At 35.6% G+C, this 18104-nt stretch overlaps 1 pseudogene; it reads left to right on the top strand.

Annotated features, from left to right (window-relative positions):
- The window catches only part of LOC131801321 (muscle calcium channel subunit alpha-1-like), a 269768-nt pseudogene that overhangs the window by 202815 nt on the left and 48849 nt on the right, over positions 1-18104 (top strand).

Raw genomic sequence — 18104 nt, 5'->3', positions numbered from 1 at the left:
ATATACCTTGTCCATGCGTAACTTTAATTGACGGCGATAATGTACACTAATTTTCCTCTTGGCAGTTTTATTTACAGCTTAGCTGAGCGTCAGGGATACAACCAGTGTAGTATTTGAGAAAATGTCTACGACAGATGATGCTTTTGGTTTCTGAAGTTGGAGATAATTTTAAAAATCACGTGGACTCTGTGGTTGTTATTGGGGTACCTTAATAAAATATTACACTTGGGCTGAATAATTTAAAAAGGAAAAATTATATATATGCCTTTCAATTTTTTTTAAATTATTTTAGGGCAAAGTATTATTTTAAGAATTAGCAATTTATGGTATAAATTTCACAATATATTTGAATGAAATCTATCGATTGAAAATTTGTACTTGCAACGATTTGGGAAAATGTGCTAAATTCTTCAGAAATAATAAAGGTTTCTAATTAACAAAAAAAATACCATGCATTTTTGTTAATAAAATTAATTAAGTATTCAAGTTTGTTTTGTTCAGAGACTTACAATGTAATTCGATCGAGAGAAATCAAACACGAAAAAATCTTATTTTGACAATTTTCAAAAATATTTTGATCGATCGAGAGAAATCAAACACGAAAAAATCTTATTTTGACAATTTTCAAAAATATTTTGAAAATTGTCAAAATAAGATTTTTTTGTGTTTGATTTCTCTCGATCGAATTACATTGTAAGTCTCTGAACATGCATTTTTGTTAATAAAATTAATTAAGTATTCAAGTTTGTTTTGTTCAGAGACTTACAATGTAATTCGATCGAAAGAAATGAAACACGAAAAAATCTTATTTTGACAATTTTCAAAATTAAGTAAAACAGGAAATTTTGACCTATGTTGGATTCTTGTTAAACAGGTATACCTCCACCATTGGGACCGAATTAGGAAATTTTGATAAAAATAAAATCCATTAAAAATTCTGTTGAAATCTTTAAAATACCTAATATCGGAAGGACCTATATAGATAATTCTCTTTCAATGGATAAAGTATTCACAAGAAACTCCTTGTGCGGATTTTCAGGCCATTCCATTGAAATAGTACCCACAAGTAACTACTTGTGTCGATTTTCAGATAATTCCATTGAAAATGTGGGTACAATCATCAAAATACCGAATATCAGGAGGTACCGTTATATGGGAGATATACGATATCGTGGACCTATATAAAAAATTCGCTCTCTGTGGGTGAAGTACTCACAAGAAACTCCTTGTGTGGAATTTCAGACAATTCCATTGAAAAGTGTGGCTGAAATCATTAAAATATCGAATGTCGGGGGTACCGTTTATGGGGGCTGTTCGGTATTGTGGACCGATATAGCCCGTCTTCGAGCTTGATCTGCCTGTAGACAAAAGAGAGATCTGTGCAAATTTTTGGCTTCCTATCTTAATTCGTTTTGACTTTAGCGTGATTACAACAGACGGAGAGGGCTAATTAGAAATTTACGCTGATCAATAATATGTATAATTTGTTGGGTCTAAATTATTTCGATGAGTTGCAAACGGAATGATGAACTTAATATACCCTCCATACTATGTATGGTGAAGGGTATAAAGAGCAAACACTCAATCACTTTAAGTAAAAAATTTTTTAATATTATTTTCATTGTACCTACATATTACGTCTATTCTTAGGTTTGTAGAGAAATGTTGTGTTGTGAAATGTTGTAAGAATAGACGTAATTTTACTTTCAAGGGTCAGCTCGAAAAAAGTCGAAGCAAAACTTGATTCAAAAAAAAAAAAATATATATATATTTTTCTGATGTACAGTGGAAATAGATATTTATTTTCTTATAGTAAAATTGTACAACGAATATCTTTGTCCTTGACGTTATCCTTCTACAATGATGTTTTTTTGGAGGTTTTTATTCAAACCCGTGAAAAGTATGACTTTAAACCCAAAATGAGTTTGTAATATAACAATTTCCTGGCGTTTAAGTGAGATATGGACTTACGACGTCTGTTAAGACCTACAGTGGAGCTTTACGACAAATAATTTTGAAGAAGACTCGCTTTAGGGTCGAAACTTTCCACCAAAATGGTTCTCATATTTTTACCTGCAATATTGCCGAAGACATGGACATGGAAGAGGAATAAACTTGCCAACTCTATTTTAAGTTACATTTCGACGTAAACTTGCAAACCGCCGACACACGCGTCTTCTTATTTAGCACTACTTTTATGATCTGCGGGGTTTCCCTGTAATATTATTTATTTATTTATCACAAAGGAGAGGGCAAAAATGAAGAGAATGAATTATTAATAAAGAGATAGTTGTTTTACTAACGACAATTAGAAAACATTAAATTAGACCGGTCCGAAATTTGAATACTTCCACCCTTGAGTAAAGAAATTTTTTTTTAAGAATATATCTGATTTCAAACGCGTTCCAATTTAAACTTCAAATACCTGTAAGACTGTTTAGATATTACTGTTAAACTTTGCGAAAGCCAATAATGTGGATGAGCCCGTTGGGAGGAACCGTTACAAGGTGGCTATACCAAATCGATGAACGATATAGCTCATGTTCAATACCAACCATCCAAGACAGAATACAAATTGTTCTGCCAAATTTTCTCTCTACGTCAAATATTGTGGGCTGTATCGTAATTTTAACAAACAGACGGTAACTCGACTTAGAATTGTATGCTGATTATGGATGTATATACTTTATAGGGTCTTTGATGAATCTATTGTAATGTCTGTTGTAAACCCGCTATCTTTCGAACAAATTGAGATAGAAGGCTAAAGGACAGTAGGCAGGTTATGTTCGTAAATGGGCCATGTAGGTCCAAGCTTTCATATAGACCCCATATAAAGGTACCTCCCGATATTCGGTGTTTTCATGATCTTAGCGACATAATTCACCGAAATTGTGTCAAATTTGGTATTTGAAGTTCGCAATGAATACTAAATCCTAAGACAGAAAATTTTGCAGGACCCCGCCTTCGTATAGCCCCATATAACGGTACCTCCCTATAATCAGTATTTTGATGACTGTAGTTACATTATTCACCGATTTTTTCTAAGTTTTGCATTTGAATATTTTAATGGCTTATGAAAACATTACCTATGCAGGTCCATGCCGTCGTATTGACCCTAATATAACGGGTACATTCGGTATTTCTTAGATTTAAATGGATTTTATTGCTTTTGAGAATTGCCAAACAGCTGTTTTACTTGTTTTAATATGAAAGCTAGTAATAAGTTAAAAATTAATGTCATTACTTTATTTATTTATGTAGGGATAATAAATCTTAAACTAAAACTACTAAATATAAAGTCGTTGTTTATAAATAAAAAATAAAAAAATATAATTTTTTCTTTATAAATAGCTTAACATTTTCATTATTTAATTGTTTTATAGCTTACTTTATGCAGACCAATAACTTAATAAAGAAACACCTTGATTGGTTTCACATTGCAAGGGTTTTTGACTGAAATTATTTATTGCTTACTTTAAATTGAATAATAATGATATTCAAATTCTATAAATTCACTGTGTACATCTAATTTTCTTTACATTAATAATTTTTGGTTGACCATAACAAGTATCAAATTCACTGACAAATTTCAGATTTACCGCCACCAGTGGTAAAAAATTTTAAACATTTATTGGTGATAGGAAGAATCTACTTCCAAAAACAAAACAAAAAAAAAAAAAACAAATTTCAAGAGCCACAATCATATGGAGCGTTCAATCTGAACAGTTGTTCAATATTCGCCTACTGAACAACAAGTAGCAATTACAGAGCCAATTGCCGAGTTGGGTAAGAAGATTGCCTACGAAACAAAGACGCACATTGGAAAGAAGAACGGTGGAGTTCTACTGCAAAAAGTTAATGTAGATGGATGCGGATATGGATCGCAATGAAAACAACATTCGAACGGATCGAGTGACAAAGTCACATCCTCATATCATTAACAACGAGTACCAAGTCATTGGTACTAGAGAGCTATAATCGACAAATAACAATTGCCTCAGAAACTGCGTGGAGCAAAAAAAAGGGGGTTGGTCCAAAAGTAATCCAGTCAGTCTACTAAAACCAGCAGTGTGGCTGCATTAGTGAGACGTCAGAAGGCTCTAATACAGTCCATTCAAATCTTAATAAGGTGGCTGCAATTAAGAAATTGTGGTCAAACGTGGAAGACATACACTTCAACATGTTCGAGGATTTTAATGAGCCAACGTTGGTGGGGTACCATTTATCAGCATACTTTTTCTTAATGAATAAGACTCTCAGTCGATAGTACATCATCTCAGCAGAGATCAGGCGAGAACTTGGAATCTCAACTTAATCCGGCAAAAATTACAAACGTTTGCTAATATTTTTGAGAAAATGATCAACGGCAGGCCTTGTCATTAGTGAAAAATCCGAGAATTCATTAGACACCTCGAGTTGACTGAGGCGAATTACGACATTGCATTTAAGACACTTCAAGACAGAACAAACAACAAGAGAGCTCATGTATTAACAATACTTGAGAGGATCTAAAATTGCCCAACATGGTTGTCTATAGCAGATCAGTGAAGAACTATCAACGGGATTCGAAGAGTAAACCACCACGATAATTGCTTGCACAACGAACCCTACGGTTCAAATGTGTAAAGGTGTTCACACCCTATATTACTGCAATCAATTTTTGGAAATGGGGGCGCTGGTACTTCAAAAGAATAACGAAAAAAACGAAAACAAATTTTTATGTTGTCCAGAAGATAGAGAAGTAGATCTCACTTTTGAAAAGTCTTCAACCAAGGTTTTGGGGGTAAACATGGATTCCCCAAGCAGATCGATTTGTTTGCAGAGTGATGTAAATGAATGTACCATAGTCAACAAGCGGAAAGTCACATCTGAATTGGCAAGATTATTCGACCCATTAAGAATTGGACGTCCTGTGGTGTCAGCAGCGAAGATCTTTATTCAACAGCGGTGGAAGAATAAAATTAGCCGGGACGAGGTACTGCCAGTAGAAAAGGCAGCGTATGGGCTATCGTTCCGAGAAAGCCTGGAAATATCCAATGATTTCAAATTAACCAGACACATGTTGATAAATACATACATACATATATTTGTGGACGAATCTGAAACGACATACGGAGCTGTGATGTTTCATCTACCAGATGGAAGACATATAGTCAGAATCTTTGTTCAAAATCGAAAATAGCACCAATAAAGAAAATCACTTTGCCAATGCTAAAGTCGAGACCGAATTGGGTTATGAAGATCTATGGACTATTTATTGGTCAATTTCAGTGATTACATTTTATTTGAACTGAATCCTTCAACACTGAAGACGTTCGTTGCAATCAGGGTTAAAATGTACAAGGCAGATGGCTAAGCAATCCATGGCGACATGTAGAGACAAAGGTTAATCCAGCTGATTTCATATCCAGAGGCATGAAACCGGATCGGTTTCAGGATGTATTTTGTGGTTTTATGGACTAACATTCTACACGAAATTAATATCTCTGGCTGGAACCGTTTTCAAAGAATGTAGAAAATCGAACTGAATTTGAATTTAAGGCGAAATCTATAGTGTCAGCAATTGTTTACAGGATACCATCTATGGAATCAACCTCAAGGGTTCATTTAGTCTACTACAACCAATTGTTGGTTATGTACTGCGATTTGCCAAAATAATAAAAGGACACAAGCATGGAAGATCGGCCGAAGTATTGACCCCCACGAAGCTGGATCAAGCTACACAACTAATAGTCAAAACCATCCAGCTATTGGATTTCGGGGAAGTAAAACAGCGGTTGAGGAAACATGTAACATTAGATACATCGAGTTCTATATACAGTTCAAGTCCGTTCTTTGATGATAAAGGAATACTTAGAGTCAGTGGCCAGTTAGAAGAGGCAACCTAAGCATACGACACAAAACACTCCATGTTGTTACCATGCAACAACTCAATTGTAAAACTCATCCATGGCACGATTCTGCCCTGTGGCTCACAATTGCTACACCTAAACTCAAGACAGAAATATTGGATCATCAATGGGAAGGCTATGGCACGCAAAATTGTGTAAAATTGCGTAAGGTGCACCCGAGCAAAGTCACGCCTAGAAGGTCATTTATTGTGTCCGGCGATGACTATTGCGGACCACTACAAAATACGAGAGAAGAGACCTCACAAGGAAGAAAGGCTGTACATTTGGAAATAGTTACTGATCTGACAACGGACGCATTCATTGGAGCGTCAAAAATCAGCTCGATGAATTGAATCTAACTGTATTTGGAGAGAATATCAGGATCGCATATCAAATTCAAGAGAAGATATTGATTTTAGTTTATCCCCCCAAGTGCCCCACATTTTGGTGGCTTATGTGAAGCTGCGGTGAAGTCAGCGAAGGAACTATTGCTTCGTACATCTTTAACCCACGAAGAGTTGGAAAAAAATGTTACCGAAATAGAGACAATTCTTAATCCCAGACAGCTGAATCCTCTTTCTAACGATCAAAATGATGTATCAGCATCAACACCCGGTAATTTCCTTGTGGGAGAGCCTTTAGCGGCACAGTTTGATCCTTCAGCGAACCAATCATCAACATCATTGACAAGCAGATAAAAGGTTGTATCGCAGATTAGGCATGAGTTTTGGAGAATTTGGTCTACGGAATACCGATGTACTCTTCAAGAAAGAAGGAAATGAAGTACAAGACGTTAAGCAGCATGCCAAAATCGATAATAGCTTTACTATTTTTACCAATATGCTTGTGTCAGCCGTTCAACATACACAATTTTCAAAATAAGCACGGCATATATTTTAATGGAGTTGGAATCATAAAGTTAGTAAGAGCGGAATGGAAATTTATTACTTGTTATGATCTTTTCCGTTTTGGGCAGATATAAATCTCACTCAAGTACAGAAGCAGTTGGAATCTATTGCACTGAACATATTTCCCGAGCGCAGTAGACAAGGAACTCTAAACATGATCGGAACCTCGCACACTCGTTATTTGGTGTCTTGGACTCCGAATATGCGGAACAAAATGCTGTCACAATTGAGAAGGGAAATGGAGACAAGCTACATCTGTCGGATTTGCTAAAGAATCAGACATCTATTATTAATTCAACAATCAACATAATGAGAAAGGATAAAGATATGAGTCAAAGCAGCAACACGCAAGTAGAAATTAACTTGCCGGCAAATAAGATGAAGAAGGAGGAACATTTTTCAAAGGCACTGGTTTATTCAACATGATTCCCGTACCCTTGCTGCGATCTCGACGATTTATTTCAGTATCATTGAAATCTACTATATTGGCAACCATCTTCCATCGGGACGAGTTCATATCGCTAACAGCAGTAGAAGCAGAACAGAAGAAATACACAAATGCAAACATACCACAAATGACGTTTTCATTTGCAATAGACACGCGAGGTTTAGCGAGAGCGATTGGTCACATGAATGTGAAATGAACTTCATATTGAATAAATTTTCAGAAGCTTGTGACTTGGAGTCAACCATCCATCACCAAACTTGGAAAAAAGTGGAACAAAAGAATCAATTAATGTTTACACTAGCCAATTTAACAGTGTTATCTTTGTTTTTGCTACAAAAATAACACACCTAGAGGTGCAAGGGCCTGGAACATTAGAGATTAGGCCAGATTGTGGACAACACCTTTACAACACACGGTCATTACGAAAATAAAACAATAATGGACACATCATATCTGAGACTTAAACCACTGGATTCCATAATCTCACCCAGTAAGATGGGCTTGCTCAACAAAACATTAAATAGCACCTATGAAGTACACTCTGCTGACCTCGTTACCTTAAACTAGCAGCTAAAAACCATTGGCATCGGAAGCCATCCAAAATTAATAAAATCGACAGCCATTCACCATAATATCTACAGCTATCTAACTCTTGTGTTAGAATTGAAGAAGCCAAACAAGTTTCGCCACTACACAATTTCTAACAAGTAGAAAAAACATGTAAGTTCGGTCAGGCTTTGAACACCCCACAATATGGAACGATTTTGCCAATTTTCAAAAAAAAAAAAATTATATCCGTTAAAAATTCTGTTAAAATCTTAAAAATATGGAATGTAGCCTTTATATTAGGGTCGATACGACGGCTTTTTTTGTCATTAACCATTACAATATTCAAATGCGAAACTTGAATAAAAACATTCGGCGAATAACGTTGCTAAAATCATAAATATAAAAAAAGGAGGTAGCATTATATGGGGGCAATAAAAAGACGTGGACCTGCATAGACAATTTTCTGTAATGTAGTATTCATTACGAACTTTAAATACCAAATTTGAAACAATTCTGGTAAAGTCGATAAAATCATAAATATACCGAATATCGGGAGGTACAGTTATATGGGGGCTACACCAATACATGGACCTACATGGCTTACTTTCAACACCAAAAGTCCTGCAGATATAACATACATTTTAGTAAAATTTTATCAGTTTTTTTTCGGAAGCAAGAGTAATTTCCACAAACGGACAAGCGGACGGATAACGTTAAATCGATAGAGAAATATATGCTGATCAAGAATCTATATACTTAGTGGGGTCTAAAATGTATATTTCATCAACCCAATACCTACCTCCCGCAGTCAGTATCATAACTTTTTGTTCATAAGTTTTTCCTTTTTCATTATTTAACAGTTTTATCATATACCAGCATATAACTGACATAAGTAATTTTATTGTATATTTAAGCAGGCCAATAACCCAAATAAGAAAATTAAAAATCTGTAAGTTCGGCCGGGGCGAACTTTGAGTACCTTCCACCATTTGAAACGAATTTGGCACACAAAACAATAAAATAGGTTAAAAATTCTGTTAAAATCTTAAAAATACCGATTGTAGCTGTTACATTAGAGTCTATACGACGACATGGACCTGCAATGGTAATTTTTTCAGCAGCCATTACAATATTCAAATGCGAAACGTTACAAAAAAAAAAAAAAAAAATCGGTGAATAATATAGCTAAACACATCAAAATACCGAGTATCGGGAGGTAACGTTATATGGGGGCTTTACGAAGACGTTTACCTGTACAGACAACTTTCTGTCTTTGATGTAGTATCCATTTTATTAATCTACTTCAATTCGATCGGAAGCTAGAGTGATTTCCACAGACGGACGGACGTCGCTAAAACGACATAGAATTTTATGCTGATCAAGAATATATATACTTTATGGGGCCTAAAATGTATATATCCAGGTGTTACAAACGGAATGACTCGAAATACACATTTTAGACCCCACAAAGTATATATATTCTTGATCAGCATAAAATTCTATGTCGTCTTAGCGATGACCGTCCGTCTGTAGAAATCACTCTAACTTCCGAACGAATTGAAGTAGATTAATAAAATTTTACTCAAACGTATATAATGTCTATTGAAAAATGGGCCATGTAGGTCCACGTTTTTGTATAGCCCGCATATAACGGTACCTCCCAATGTTCGGTATTTTGATTATTTTTGTGACAATATTCATCGGAATTGTTTCAAATTTGGTATTTGATGTTCGTAATGGATACTACAGTCTAAGACAGAAAATTACCTGTGCAGGTTCACGTCTTCGTATAGCCCCCATATAACGGTACCTCCCGATATTCGGTATTTTATAGACATTATAATTTTTTTTAAATTTTCGCATTTGAATATTGTAATGGCTTATGACAAATGTTACCTACGCAGGTTTGTATAGACCCTATTAAGATTTTAACCGAATTTTTAACGGATATTATTGTTTTTGAGAATTGCCAGATTTGGTCCAGATGGTGGAGGGTATTCAAAGTTCGGCCCGGCCGAACTTACAGCTTTTTTACTTGTTAGTTATATTCAAGCTATATTGATAGCATGCAAAAATAATTATTCTTGGTAGATTGCAAGATATTGTAAGCTTATCAAGATTACATAATTCAAGTGTTGTGTACATCCTCTTTCCTTTACATTAATGAACTGAAGTGTTCCATCCCAATGGACAATAAATGCGACATGTATTTTTGTGCACAAAAAGAAGGAAATGTTAAAATTTTATTAAAAATATTCTATGCATATCATTTTACAAATAACTGCTCAAAGACATAGACACAGTGTTGTGTACACTAAAAATTGAGTTTGATATCTGATTCCTCAGGAAGTATGATTTAATATTATGTATTGTTAAATAAGAAAGAAAGTTTGTGATGCTGCATTTCTAAAAAATTAAGACTATTCTGATACTTCTGACAAAAATATTATTATTGAATACCAACATAAAATCAAAAGCTTTTTGTAGTTTATCTAGTGTATTTACAATATTTTCTTTATTTGAAGGTTATTATATGTCTCAATAGACTCAAATAAAGAAAACGGAGGTCCCATATACAATTTTCGCCCAATTGTTGCAGCATATTACATCATTTATATTATAATAATAGCTTTTTTTATGGTGAACATTTTTGTTGGCTTTGTTATTGTGACATTCCAAAATGAAGGCGAACAAGAGTATAAAAACTGCGAACTAGATAAAAACCAGAGAAACTGCATAGAATTTGCTTTAAAAGCGAAACCAGTACGTCGCTATATTCCAAAACATAGCATACAATATAAAGTATGGTGGTTTGTGACTTCTTCGTCATTTGAGTATTCAATATTTGTTTTAATTATGATAAACACAGTAACACTTGCAATGAAGTTTTACAAGCAACCAGAATACTATTCAGAAATACTTGACGCATTAAATATGATATTTACTGCTGTATTTTCACTTGAGTTTATTTTTAAACTTGCAGCGTTCCGTTTTAAAGTAAGTATGCTCATTAATATATCGTTACAAATGTTGCATTAATGGATATAAGTATATTTATTTAGTTTTTCTTAACAGGAAAATTTGAATTCTTATCTTTTGGATTTTAATTAAGTAATAAAATGGAACAGAAAAGCGAGTAATAAGAGAGTGTCATTTAGAATAGATTTTAGTCACGAAAATTTGTAATTGTCAATGCACTTGAAAGCAATTTAAATTGTATGCATTTTGTACGGGTATATAACATGCGATATTATGGGGGTATATTAATTTTGCCTTTTGTACGTTTGTAAGTCCTTGACTTTAAAATATATATATCCTCAATTAGACTCTAAAAAATATACATATCCTCGATCAGCCTAAAATGTTGATTTCAATCCCATTTTCCAACAGAATTATTTTAAATTCGGTACCTAGAGTTTGTAACGGGTCTAGCTTCAGTGACGAAGCTTTGACAATATATGTCCACGTTTCCACCACATTCGGTATTTTAACGATTTAAGTAAAATTTTCAAACCGAATTGATTGAAATGCGGAACGTAGGTTTCGTAATGGGGTCTACTCCCTGCGGTAGTTCATTGCCTTAACAGGTTAACATTTTGCTATAGTCCCATATATCATTACTTCCAGATATACTGTATTCTGACAATTTTAGTTATATTTTTTACGAAAATCGTTAAAAAATTGTTATGTAAAGATTATAATAGTTTATGTCTTCTGTGGGAAAAAGTATTCGAATAGCCTTATTATTTCGTATACCACTCATTAACATTTGCGAATATTTGGCAATTTTGCGATTTAAGCCACATTGTTGAACAGAATAATATCTAATTTGGTAATCAAAATAATAACCAAATAAATTTGGAATTTTAAACAGTAGACAAAAACTACTGAATCGGAATACTGGTACCATCGACTTTATGGTATTTTGAAAACTTTCATCCAACCAATTTTAGAGGCAAAATAGAAATAGACCCCATAGTTAATACCCATACTTTAATTTCAATATAATCCACTATACTAGTAACTTGCTCGAAATACTAAAGTTAATGCCAAAAAGGGCTTATATTGTTGATTAGCATTAAGCGATTTCTGTCGGTATGTTTTTTGTTGTTCTTTCGCTACCATGGTAGAAGAATATAGGTAGATGCATCAACGCTTGGGAACATTGATATGTCAAAAATTTTAAAATGTTTTATCAAAAATAAGAATATTTTTAAATGTTTTCTTATAAGACGCAAATCGGTGGTTATTATAATATAAAATTTTAAACAATTTTTACAAATTTCGACATTCAAAATTTTCAATTCCAAAATAGTTTTGACAGTTCATTGTCCCAGCAGCTGTGCCGATGCGACTACCTGTATTCTTCTACCTTGTACGTTACCTTTCGAACGAATTGAGATAGAAGGCTTAAATTTAGAACACGATTGTATTTCGTCAGTAGGCAGGTTAATTGCCATACAACTGCACCTTCCAATATTCGTTATTTGCACATTAAGCAACGTTTTTCAAATGAAATTGTTTAATATTCGTACTTTGCAATGGGTTCACCTCCTGTTGAGAACATTGTCTTCATAGGTTAAAGCCAAGATATAACTGTTCCTCCCCGCGATTTATTTAAACAAATCGTTCAAAATTCGAATTTATAGTTTGCAACGGGTTTTTCCTTCTGAAGACCATTGTATATATAATTCCACATTGTCATAAAGCTCCCATTTAACTGTACCTTCCAACGATTTGAGCAACATTTACCAACGGAATTGTTTGAAATTGGGTACATAGGGTTCGTAATAGATTCTACCTCGTGTGGGAGATCATTGCCTACACATGCTCACATTTGCCCATAGCCCCCATATTTCATATAATATAACATATATTTATTTACACCACACAGTGGTCAGGGTATTGTGTCTTTTGCGTTAGATTGTAACACTGAGAAGAAATGAAGATAGAGCAATAGTCACTTTTGAGCATGCTCATAGAATGACTTTGTGAGTTGATTTGTAGATGTCCGTCCAGTCGTGTGCCAGTCCATGTATTTTTGTAAACAAAGTAAAGGTCGCATTTATTGCCAGATCGAAATGAAATTTTGCATAAATTATTCGTTTAGTCCTAACATCCTATTGAAGCTGGATTTGTATTTTTGTGAACAAAGATTTATTGCACGATCAAAACGAAATTTTGCACAAATCAACGGAAATGTTTATTGACAGAAAGATTTTTCTGTTCAATCTGAACTGATGAAGCTATTTGTTTGAGGATTGCCTATTTTGACAACCCCGGAATTTGTCCAATATGCAATCGAACAAACTCCTCACTCAAGGGTTCGACTTGAGTATGTAAATTTACTTACTCTGGGCAATTGTGTTGTCTATAGGGCCACTTACGACAGAAGTGTTTTAATACACCTCTCCACCTTTAATCTGACCACGGTTATCCAACAGCAAGTAGAATTCCCTGAGCAAGCGTAGTTCTTTCTCCTGGAAGAGCAATTTATCCAAATATGTTGTTTCTCTGTTGAGACACGACAAAATTCTCGCCTTCGTTTAGTTCCACTTTTAGCTTAATTTTTATGCAATTTGTTCCATCAAGACAATCAAATTTAATTTCTCCAAAATTAATTTGAAATTTTTACTCAACCACTGTGTTGGGTTATTTCTTACTTTTTTGTTTGGCTCTAGCCCGTCAACAAATTAAAACACTTCTTCACTCTTTAATTGTTTCAAATAAGAATGTTTTATTTATTTTCTATTCTGGTTTAACAACCAAAGGAATAGCGGGACAATACTTTTTGCATTGAATAGCAGCAGAGCGATCAGCATGGGCAGAGCAATAACATAAACAGAGATGATGCACTCAACGTATGTATGTATGTTTGTACGTATGTGCGTTCTCTGCCTATCGCTTGATCGTCTGACTGCTCATCCATATTTACAAAAACAATGATTGTAATGATGGATTCTCTTTAGGGCGAATTCAAAGTAAATAATAGAAAAGGAAAGCAGAATAAACATTAAGGTAGCTCTTGTTGCGTTAAAATATTAAGTAATGAAAATAATTAATTTAACTAATTCTATGTTTTCAAAATGCTCTTTGAGCAACAAATCAAATTTAAATAATATTAAAAAATCATTTGAGTGATTTAACATCCCGGGCCCCATTGAAACCCTGGTTTCAATCAAGCTTCATTCTTTAGGAAGTACGGCTAACTTTGCCACGGGACGCTTTAATGTAGTTTGCGATGTCTTGACTTCTGCCACTCGAACAAAACCGTCTGCTCCTGGAATAAGTTTGGTAACACGACCGATGGCCCATTTCATGGGAGGAACATTGTCTTCGTGTATAAGCACCATATCGTTGGCTTGAAAATTTTGTTGTGGGTTTTTCCAGCGATAACGATTTTGTAACTGAGCCAAGACTTTATGGCTGAGATTCGTTGCCACTGTTGTAGATGAGAAATGTCAGAGTGATATTTTATCTTCTCTGGAATACACTGCAACGGGCAACCAATGAGTAAATGCCCTGGAGTAAGCGCTTGTAAGTCGTTGGGATCTGAGGATATTTGGCAGATAGGACGGGAATTTAAAATTGCCTCTATTTCAACAAGGGCTGTGCATAGCTCTTCAAATGTAAGACGAGCACTAGGGAGAGTTCTGAGCAAGTGGCCTTTAGCTGATTTCACAGCAGCTTCCCATAGTCCACCAAAATGAGGAGCTCTGGGAGGAATGAAGGAAAATTCTATGAACTTCGCAGATGAATAATGAGCAACTGCTTCCTTATTTTCGTCGAGGTGGAAAAATTTATGAAAATCTCTCAATTTCCTCTCTGCTCCAACAAAATTGGTAGCGTTATCGCAATAAATTCTTGACGGTACACCTCTGCGGCCAGTAAATCGTTTTAATGTTGCTATGAAGGCTTCGCTGGACAAGTCGGATACCGCTTCTAGGTGTACTGCCTTCGATGCGAAACAAACGAAGACAGCAATGTAGGATTTTGATGGAGCTTTCCCTCGAATCCTGAGATACGTTGGTATGGGACCAGCAAAATCAACTCCAACAACATCAAATGGGCGGAAACCGGTTACTCTATCCTTGGGTAAGTTGCCCATTACCTGAGTGAGTAATTTCGGTTTGTATCTTGTGCAATGTATGCACTGATGAACCACCTTTCGGGCCAAAGACCGGCAATTGGCAATCCAAAATTGCTGCTGAACCAAAGATACTAAGGCCTTTGGACGAGCATGGTAATTAGAGCGATGAATGTAAATCACCATGATTTTTACGAAGGGATCGGTTTTGGGCAGGAGCAAAGGAAACTTCATCTCTGGTGTAAGCTCGGCATTTAATAATCGGCCGCCAACTCTTATTAATTGCACTACAGAGACATCTTCTATAAATGGAGCCAATGATGACAGCTGAGCAGAGACAAATCCATGCTTTGATATTTCAAGGAATTCCTCCGAAAAATAATGTTGTTGAATGCACCAGACTATCCTATGGAGAGAATGTGTCAACTCATCTGGAGATATAGAGGGCAAGTGGAGCGATTTCCTTGAACGAATTCGAAATATATATGAGAATATTCTGAGACATTTTAAATAGTTACTGAATTTATGGACTGCTTTTAGGATATAGGGTAAGTCCTCCTTTTTTGTTACCAATGTAATTTTTCTTCATTCAAGATGCATGTCCGTTTCGCTTAGACTTGGGCCAGAATAATTTGGCCAATTGAAAGATGGGCCCATAAGGAAGGAAGGGCCTACGAACCAAGGTGAAACCAGTATATCGGAGACAGAACAACCTCTGGATACTAAATCAGCGGGATTATGTTCAGTAGGAACATATTGTCATAAGACATCAGGGCAAGTTTCTTGAATCTCAGCTACTCTGTTACCCACAAAAGTAGACAGGGTTGAAGAGTGGGAATTAATCCAATGAAGAGTAATCTGGGAATACGACCAGAAGTAGATTTGAGAAATCGGGAAGTCAAAATATTGCTTTAATTGGCTCCAGAAGTTTGAGAGTAAATGAGCAGCACACAACTCTAATCGTGGCAATGTCCTCGTTTTCAAGGGCGCAACCCTTGACTTTGATGCGATTAAATTTACTGCTATGTTTCCCAAAGAATCTTCACAGCGAAGATACAAACAGCAACCGTATGCCTTTATTGAAGCATCCCCAAATCCATGGACCTCTATGTTAGTTGACTTGAGACAAATTATTGTAATCAGCCATGATGTATTTCCAAGCTGATTCAATTTCTTGAGGAACTGATTCATCCCAATCACATTTTATGATCCAAAGATGTTGGAGCAATATTTTTGACCTGATGATGAGGGCTCATTAAACCCATTGGGTCAAAGAGCGTCGACGTCAGGGAAAGAATGTTTCTTTTCGTATTATGTGCATACGTTTTGGATGGGCGAAACTCAAAATGGAATGTGTCATTATCTGAGTGACATGTCATACCCAAAGTACTTGTGACGTCATCATTTAGCTTCATTTCTTTTACTTCATCTTCACTTGAGACATAACCTGGGTAATTGCTATGCCATTTCGAGAGTGAAAATTTCGAGTAAGATAAAATTTCGGTTACTTCTTTCTTAATGCGTTTTAAAGATACAAGGTCATCCGCTCCAGTAACCATATCGTCGACATAAAAATCATTCATGATTATGCCTTTTCCTACTTCGTATGGGTTGGGAAAACGTTCTGCGGCATAATGTAGGCTTCGAATTGCGAGATATGGTGCCGAAGCTGTCCCGTATGTAACGGTGTTGAGGGCAAATGTTTTTATCGGTTTGGTGGAGTCATCTCTCCACAGTATAAGCTGAAGTTGTCTATCCTCAGGGTGAACCAAAACCTGACGATACATTTTGACGATATCAGCTGTCATTCCGTAACGATGACACCTGAAACGAAACAGAGTAATTAATAAATTGTTCTGGATTGTTGGACCCACCATCATAATAGCATTCAAGGATGTTTGTGAAGAGGTTCGACATGATGCCTCGAAAACAACACGCAGCTTGGTCGACACACTGCTGGGGCGAAGAACACAGTGATGTGGTATGTAATAGTTGGGAATTGAAATATTAGTGTCGTCCACCTGAGACATATGGCCCAATTCCTCACATACTTTAAGAAATTTTGAGTAATCCTCATTTAATTCAGGGTTTTTGTTCAATTTTCTCTCTATGGAAAAGAAACGACGAAGGGCAATGTCTCGTGAATCGCCAAGCAAATTTGGGTCACCTTTAAAGGGCAATCTCACCATTAAGCGCCCACCCGATTGAACTGATACATTATTCACAAAATGGTCTTCACATACCTTTTGTTCTCGGGACATATTTTGGCATTTGTTTTCAACGACGTCAATTTTCCATAGCATTTCAATATTTTTATTTATCTCTTGGAAAATATCTTTGTGTTGTACAATAGAGTAAGTAGACCTTTGTGATGATATTGCCGTTTGACTTGTATACTTTCCAGAGACAATCCATCCCAAGAGAGTTTCTTGTAAAGTGGGAAAATTTTCTTCAAGTTTAATTTGACCAACGGATAAGAGCGAAAAGAATGATTCCGCTCCGAGTAAAATATCTATTCCTCGTCGACGATGAAATTTTGGATCAGCTAGCTCTATGTTGGAGGGCAAATTGAAATCATTAACGGAAAGATTCTCATCAGGATGATAACCAGTTATATTGCGAGAAACCAGGAACTCTAATAACATATTAAAGTTATTAAGACGAGATCTTATTGTCGTTTGTGTTTTATGAGTGACTCAACTTCGAAGAGCCAACTCCAGAGACATCTGTTGAATTTGTGCTTTTCTTGAGATTAAGAGATTTGCATAATGTCTCACTTATGAAGTTAACTTGAGAGCAAGAGTCAAGCAGAGCACGGCCCAGTTGATATTTTCCCTCTGAGTCACGAACCAATACTAATGCAGTAGCAAGAATGACAGCACTCACTTGGGGACTGGATTTGTTTTGAAAGGTGCTATGTGTAGCAGCAGATGATGATGACGGTTCTTCTTCTTCCCGGAGACAGGTTGGTTCTGATTGCTTATGAAGAAGCGAGTGATGACGTTGTTTACAAAATCTGCATGAATATTTTGAGGGACATTGTATGTAACCATGCCCTTTTGATAAACAGTTGAGGCAAAGTTTTTGTTGTTTAGCTTGTTCAATTCGTTGATTAGGAGTAAAAACGATGAACCGCTGACAAGTTGATATCATATGACCCGATTTGGAGCAATGACTGCACACAAAATCTTGAGCCACATTTTTTGTTACGAAAGAATGTT

The sequence above is a fragment of the Musca domestica genome, unplaced genomic scaffold (assembly GCF_030504385.1).
Source record: "Musca domestica strain aabys unplaced genomic scaffold, Musca_domestica.polishedcontigs.V.1.1 150, whole genome shotgun sequence".
Classification (NCBI taxonomy): Eukaryota; Metazoa; Arthropoda; class Insecta; order Diptera; family Muscidae; genus Musca; species Musca domestica.
The sequence above is the reverse complement of the archived record's forward strand: the minus strand, read 5'-3'. Positions and strand labels throughout refer to the sequence as shown.